The sequence below is a fragment of the Puma concolor genome, chromosome A3, assembly GCF_028749965.1.
Source record: "Puma concolor isolate L17-30 chromosome A3, mPumCon1.1.hap2, whole genome shotgun sequence".
Taxonomy (NCBI): Eukaryota; Metazoa; Chordata; class Mammalia; order Carnivora; family Felidae; genus Puma; species Puma concolor.
The window spans coordinates 3,225,988-3,233,775 of NC_141669.1; the positions used below are offsets into that span (position 1 = coordinate 3,225,988).

Genomic DNA, 7,788 nt, shown 5'->3' on the forward strand with positions numbered 1-7,788 from the left:
CAACCATAAAAGAATACCGCCCTGAATTGAGAAAGATGAGCGGGTCCAGCTTGCACACATTGCTTGTGTCTGTGTCAGCAAATGTGCTCATCAGAGTCATTTACAGATTTATATCCTAGTCCATTAAAAATGGCATATTCTTTACTTTTTTATAAATTTATAAATGTTTAAAATGTTTGTTTTTGAGCGCGAGAGGGACAGAGGGCGAGTGGGGGAGGGGCAGAGAGAGGGGGAGACACAGAATCCGAAGCAGGCTCCGGGCTCTTAGCTGTCAGCACAGAGCCCCACGCGGGGCTTGAACCCACAAACCGCGAGATCACGAGCTGAGCCAAAGTCAGATGCTTAACCGACTGAGCCCCCCGGGTGCCCTGCATATTCTTTAATACATCCATTCTACTTGACACATTAATGAATGGGGGAAATGTAAGAATGTGCAAAAAATTGAGTCAGAATGATATTAATTGCATGAATAGCCAGACTTAGACAAGACTTCAAATGCTCTACCATTGGACTTGTACAGGGTTATAAACTGAGAGGAGACACTGGCCAACCATGCAAAGCATTATTGAAGTTTATAAATTAGCACGGAAAGTAGCCATGATACATGGCAGAGGGAAAAAAATCCGTTTCAAAATTATATGAAGTTTGTTTTTATTTTACAAAAACTATCGTATTTACAATGTCTTAAGATTACTGCTGATACTTGCATCACACCGTTTCTTATTTTTAATATTTTAAATGATCACCTTTACTTTAGTAATTTTAAAGTTATTTTTCAAAATGCACTCGTTACATAAAAAGCCACCTTGTTAAAAAAGCGCGGCTGTGTGTTACAAGGGATACGTGTTTGCCCAAGACGTTACGTGTGAACTATTCACAATAACGTAAGGGATTACTGAGGAAACTGGTTTTGTGACTTTTAGTCTATTTCTGTAATTTGCTATTTACTAGGAAACACTTACTAGCACCGGGTTTACCGCTATCTTTAACCAACAAGTGGTCCAATTTTCAAATGCGTGATATTCTCAGATGATTACTTTCCAGAGTCGCAAACGTCCTGATTGTGAATCTCGTTTTATTTCCCATCCTGTTCAGTCCCGTCTCCCTCCTCTCAGCGATTTTCAAAGAGCTCACGCTGTCTTCACGTGACCTTCGGCCACGTTGATCGTCCACCGATCATTGTGATGAGGAAAACTGATTTAAAAACCGTTCTAAAACATGATGATGTGCCATGCAAGTTTCGTTTCATTTTTACCAATTGTCTCTAACAATTTCTGTGTGAATTCACATCTTGCCTGCCCCCCCGGGAGAATACTTTTCTTCGCCCCTGGGAAGGGTAGCATACAGATGGAACATTCACTGTAAAGGGTAACACGCCTCTCGAAGATCAAGCAAACCCTAGCACGGGAGGCACTTCGCCAGGGAGAACACCAGCTGACGCTGACGCGGCCTGTGCTGTTTAAAACGTTCTCTCATCTATATAATTTGAGCCTCTGTTTCAATCGCGAGGCTTTATTGTTAAGCGCAGACTATACCCAATGAAAGAGACCTGGGGAGTGTTCACGCCCATAATCGGTGATCGCAAGGACTAAGCTAAGAAAGCAACGATCATAGTATCTCTGTTATTAATTAAAAACTGGGCTCAGAGGGGTAGCGCGATGTCAGAGGCCCCGCCTGCTGTCGGCAATGGTTATCTGAAATCAAGTCAAGATGGGAAACTGAATATATTTAATGTAATTATGTGGTATGTCCACTCGCTCCTGTAAGTGTGTTCAAGAGATAGAAATAACGCCTTCAAGGAGTGTCACCTCCATCTTGGGGACGGACACAAAAGACACGGGGTGTGATTACGATGTGCTCTACTGGAGACGTGCACAAAGTGCTGTGGCCGCACAGGAAAGCTAGCTCTGACACACACACACACGCTCACACCCACCCAGGCACAGGCTCTCACACGCATGCTCTTACGCTGTCCCACTCTTCCCCACGGCAAGTAAGGTGGGACCAGAGGCTCCACAGGGAAGATGTGACTTGAATGGGTCTGGACAGACGGCAAAGATGAAAACAACAATTTTTTTTGATGTCTATTGATTTTTTGAGAGACAGAGACAGGGCATGAGCAGAGAAGGGGTAGAAATAGAGGGAGACACAGACTCCGATGCAGGCTCCAGGCTCTGAGCTGTCAGCACGGAGCCAGAAGTGGGGCTCGAACTCAGGAACCTTGAGATCATGACCTGAGCCCAAGTGGGACGCTTAACCGGCTGAGCCCCCCCAGGCACCCCCAGACGACAAAGATTGTTCGTGGGGACATGGGGTTGGTCACTCTTGGGCAGAGGGAAAGGGTTCCAACAAAAGAGCCGAGCTGTGACAGCAGTCCACCGTTAGTTAGAGTCCCATAGAATTCCAAGAAACAAGGACAGGAGGGGAGGGAAGGCCGGACTCTGGAAGCCAGTGGAGACCCAGAAACGCCCACCCCCGCCCCCTCCATAATTCCAGCCATGGACCCTGCCCCGCTCCTCTCCTCGGAATTCCTCACCACAAGGCGAATCACACAGTTTATTTTCCCCCCAGAGGGGCCTGGCTTTTGCTTCGGTCGTTAATGAATCCCTAGTTTCTACGACGGCGCCGGCCATGCAGGAGGTGCTTAATAAATGTGTTACAAACGCAGGATAAGAGCCAGAATAAAGGTACCTTACGGGTTCCCATTCTGGCTGTATCATTAGACGGCCGTATGGGCTTTGGCGAGTCTGTCTGAACTTTGATTCTCCCCCTTTAAAAAATGGGAAACTCCTCATGATGGGAATACTCGTAACAGCTGATCTCGGGCGACTGCTGGGGAAGCGAATTACACATGCAAGCCCTCAGCCACGCAAGTGTCCAACGGCCGCCGATGCGAGCGGGACGGCGGTGCCGGTGACGATCAGGACAATGGCGAGGTCACCAGGGCGTGCCCGACTTCCGGTTTGGGCGGCGGTGGCGACGGCGGTGCCATCGTTTTGCTTTCTGGGGACCGAGAAGACGCCTGCAGTGGAATTGCTTTCAGGGTCCGCCCCACGGTCCGCTGGGCCGCACCAGCGACCACGACTGATAACCGGGCCCAGAGCTCCTCGTCTGGAAACGAGAATTCACTCGCAAAGACGCAAACCTGCGATTAGCTGCCTGCGATAGGTTCCCGGTGCCTCCCAGCCCGGACGCGGGCAAAAACGGCCCAGGGTGCTGTGCGCGTGCGCACACTTTGCTCCCACGTGTGCCACCGATGTCCCGGATGGAGCACCCGTCTCCGGCACTCTGTTTCCGGGACCCTAAGTCACGTGGGCGTCATTGCTGGTAAGAGCCACTGCCACGTGGGCCGCGATCCGACCCGGTTTTGTGATGCACTTTGGATAATAACTAGGGTCTCTGGCCTTGATCTCTGCGGGCCCCGGGTAGAAGCCCGTCAGGTCACGAGCGATCTGTCCTCCTGATCCACACAAGCCCTTTTGGATCATTTACCAAGTGGATCCTCTAAATTCTCAAACAAACAAACAAAAAAATTTCTAAGCCAACAACGAGTTTGCTCTCTCAGCAGCGGGGTCTCCAAAATACACAGAACCTGCTGTACAATTCATCCAGCAGGGGGCACCCGACCAGTGAACAGGACAGACCCCCCCAGTTATCCACACCTGCTTCTGGAGGGGCTCCCAGGGGGCCCCACCTCAAACAGGTCTGCGTGAGGCGTTGTGTTCCCCGTCCCCCAAACCATCGTCTGACTACCCCTTCTCACCTCTCTCCCCCCACCCCCAAGTATTTGCCCCATGAGGTCGTAGGCCTGTTATTAGCCCAGACATGGGGGGGGGCAGTACATGACCCAAAAGAAGAACAGAGGGAGCAGATGAACTGTCCTGGGGCCATCAGGGGCTTTGCCAGGAAACGTGGCCAGAATTTCTCACAACCTCCTAGGAAGCTGACTCATCTGGAAGAGGGTAGCAAGGAGGCCGTGCATTCAGTGTCCCCTCTTAATGTCATTTTAAGGTCACCCGGGAGGAGAGTGTGTCCAGCCGCTGGCTGCGCGTAAGAAAGGAAGGCTGTGTTCTCAGTGACACAGACGAGTTGTTCCACGCATGGTCCATCGCGGAGACGGGAGCTGTCACCATGTTTTTTGATAGCAAACCCTCAGGTATTGAAAAGCGCTCCTCGGTGTCTGGTATCCTGAGACTCAGCTTGTCTGAGGCGCAGTGTCACGGGAGACCCTTCTCTTTGTCGTCCCCCCCTAGGGCATTTCCTCGCCTTGCTCATCTCCCGTCGCACCTCCTCTTGGGAGGCACGGGCCAGCGTGGGGGTGACACCCTACGCTGCCTCCTAATCGGCCGCCGTGGCTCGCTGTATCTCTCGGCTCATGTCCTGCTCCAGAAATAGAAGCATTTAACGCAGACCAAGCCCCTCCAGTCCCCCTCCCTGACGCCCTGCCCGCGTCCCTTCTGTCCCGGAGACACACACAGTTGCAGGTGGACGACCTCCTCTCCGGCAGTTCCGCAAAGGTCAGAAAACTGAGATGCAGAGAAAAGAAAATGCCAACCTGGGAATTACTGAATGTGTGTCCGTGCAGAAGGCCAGGCCTTTTAGAAGATAAATATCACAGATGGAGAGAGTGCTCGGGGACCTTTGTGTTGTCACAGTTTACTGCGAGATTTATAAAGTCCACGCTGCTGAATCCGGCCTCCAGTTCAGCACCCGGACATCCTCGAGGCCCAGCTTCGTCTGTTTGCTGCCCCAGACCTATTGCCTCCCTTCCTTCCGCCTGCTCCCCATTTCTGGGATTTGGGGTTCCGTTGACCCCCGCTGAGATGGAATGCTCCTTGCTGGGTTTTTCATCTGTGGCCAGGAAGTTGGGGTCATTTTCTGAAGGAAAATAATTTGCCTTCTAGAAGTTTTTAGTAAAAGAAGAACTCTAGAAAGTAGGTTTTGTGATTATCTACGTCTGGGAGAAAACAATCAATTAGGTCAAGGTCTCTGCCACTAATCAGAGGCAATACCAGAGGAAGGAATAACCAGAGGAAGGAATAACCAGAGGAAGGAATAACCAGAGGAAGGAAAAGAAGTGGCTAGGCTACATCCGGTAGCTGAAATTTGGGAAATTTCCTCTCAGTTGGATCAGAGAGGAATGTTCCTCAGGAGGGTCACTCGAAACACATCTTGCACGTTGGTACCTGCAGTCGTGTGTCTGACAATGTATTCCATTCTTAATACCGACCTCGGCATTTGGAGCCCCGGGGTGTGGAGTCGGCCAGGTGTGAACCTGCTTTCACATCAGGGTAGCTCAGACTTGGGGGCCCCACAGGACAATGGGTGTGGTCCGTGACTCCGCTGTTTCCAATCTACGTGGTTTTGAGGGTGATCACTAGAAATCACCGAACTTCACAAAGCCCCTTGTCTGCCTCGCTTCCACGATGGGCGTAAGGACAGGCCTACACCTTGCGATAGTTGGGAAAATGGAATAACGGGATACAGGCCACATACCTACACTGTGTCCCTCCCGTCCCCAGGTCTGAATTTCTCCTGAGAGATCAGACAGCAGAAACATATGGAACTGAGGGCAATGGCCATAACTGGCATCCCAGCTTCGGACACCTGCCGTGACATCCACACCGATCCACTGCTTCAGGCCTCTGTTTCTCGATGGGCCAGACTGAGCCCAGAGTGTAAACCAGGATCCCCTTAGTGCTGAAGAGCGTCTGGAGAGGGAAACGGAGTCCTTCTGTGAAAAACAGTAACATTACTGCTGCTTAGCGTCTACAGTGATCAATCGTGATCATGCCGTGTTGGGGACATAAGTGTTTTATTTGACAGCTAACTGCAGGCTAACGAACACACAGAGCAAAGTTTTCGTGTAAGCGTCTTAAAACTTACTTCCTTGTGATAGAAGACCAGATAAACGTGTCGATCTGCTTTCTTCTAAAAATCAAAATGCCTGTCAAAAATCATTCTCGTCCTCTCTGTGGTTGAGTTAATCAAAACTTTGCAGTAATTTGAAACACACTGAGAATGCACTGATTTTACAATAACAGTGGTTTTCCAAAACGGGCTGATGCCGACAAAACATTTGTCATCGGCAGAGTAGGGGTAACGTTGGACCAGTGTGTCTAACTTGAGGGCCTTTGTTGACGTTACAATTTTTGACAATTTATCTGATATTTTTGTTGTGTTTTGGTTTTATTCTCAAGTGAACCAGACAACTTCACTATGTATTCTCTTGAGATCCAGGGGAAATTGTCATCCTTGCAGGCGTTATCTTCAAAAAGAAATCCTTATGCTGCACGGAAATTTTTTGTAACATTCAACTTCTTAGACTGTTAATTCCTAAGTGGTAGTTTATCTTCTTGGGGAAAAAAAAAAAACCCTCCTAAACGATGTTTTGCTCTTAAGATGTCACATTGGGTGGTGAACGGTGAACCTTACCGGGGCCAGGGGCACATACACTAAAACAGAGATGCACTGGGTGCGTGCAAGGGTGATTTTTCTCCCACACCATTCCGCGGTGAAACATCACTGCCATTTTAATTGCTCTGAGCCTCTGTGCCAGTTCCAGTCATATTTTTAATGCCCAATCGACCGTGAAGCTCAGAATTTTCACTTCATGGCCTCATCAACAAATTGATCCCTAATTTCCATATGATTAAGAGAAAAATGCCTCTTTTGTAAGAGACTAGCCCTATGTCCAGCAAAGTTGATACATGAAAAATAAGAAACAATTCAAGTTGGCTAATGAAAAATTTAATTTCTCTTCACAGAGGTATGACACAGCCAGTCGTCCACATTCACAGGGTTTATGTTGCATTTTCTGCCGTGTCAAGAGAGGAAGAACAATGGAGCCATGCACTTGGGTTGTAATTGTAGTCCTCCTCACCTGGGTGTGGTCGTGCACCTGTAAGAGCTTCGTGAGTTCTCATCCGCCCTCTCCTTTCCTGGACCCCAGCTGCTGGAGAAGCTTTAAAAAATATCTTTCATGAGGAACAAATGCCATTAGCGTGAAGACTGTCTTCTATGGTTTTGAGGCAAGATATTAAGGCAGACATTTGCATTTTTCAGAGACAGGTGCCAGAATGTAGCGAAAGAGAACATAGTAAAAGTCTCCAAATGAGTGCCAAAGGCTTTTTACTCGAAAGAATGTCTGTCGAGTCTGTGCACTACATACAGTAAGAAGAACCTTGGCCCCTGGTGACCAAAATAGGGGTAAGAAGACTGCAGTTCAGCGTCTGCGTGGCCCATCTCCTCTCCAGGCGAAACAGTACAGAAGAGGGGACCATCCCCTGCCCTCTCACTGCTGGCACTCCGGTGCAGCTGGCCGGGTGACTGCCTGGTAGGTCCTCGAGGTGGCCGCTGTTATCGGGGCATCGTGGAATCGCCCGGATCCGAGGCCTGCAGAAAGTTCACCGATCCCGATCTCCTCCTCAGGCTCGACTCCAACATCGTGGAACATTTTGTGTCACTTGGCACTGCGTTTATTCTAGAAAATGGAATAGAAGAACAATTTGTCTTGGCCTTAAGGTATTGCCATTTCCCTTTCTTACTGATTTTGTAAACCCAAATATAAAATATGCAACTATGTCAGGGTATGGGTGTTCACTGAAGTTATCATGGTAGTCATTTCGCAGTGCACAAGTCCATCCAATCGTTATTGGCGCACTTTAAACTTATGCAGCGTTATATCTCAGGAAAACGGGGGGGAAATAAAAATGTAATCTTGCTTGAAAAGGCAAGACTCACTGATTTCTGAAGATGTTGATTTCCTTCGGGCCAGCCACGTGGCCT

General features: G+C 49.0%; 1 long non-coding RNA gene across 1 annotated transcript; it reads left to right on the forward strand.

The window, feature by feature from the left end:
• The first annotated feature begins 2,995 nt into the window (after positions 1-2,995).
• On the forward strand, positions 2,996-7,582 carry LOC147582191 (uncharacterized). The gene is made up of 2 exons (XR_015248830.1): positions 2,996-3,327; positions 6,768-7,582. It is a non-coding gene; the product is annotated as an uncharacterized LOC147582191 (long non-coding RNA).
• Positions 7,583-7,788: the final 206 nt, after the last annotated feature.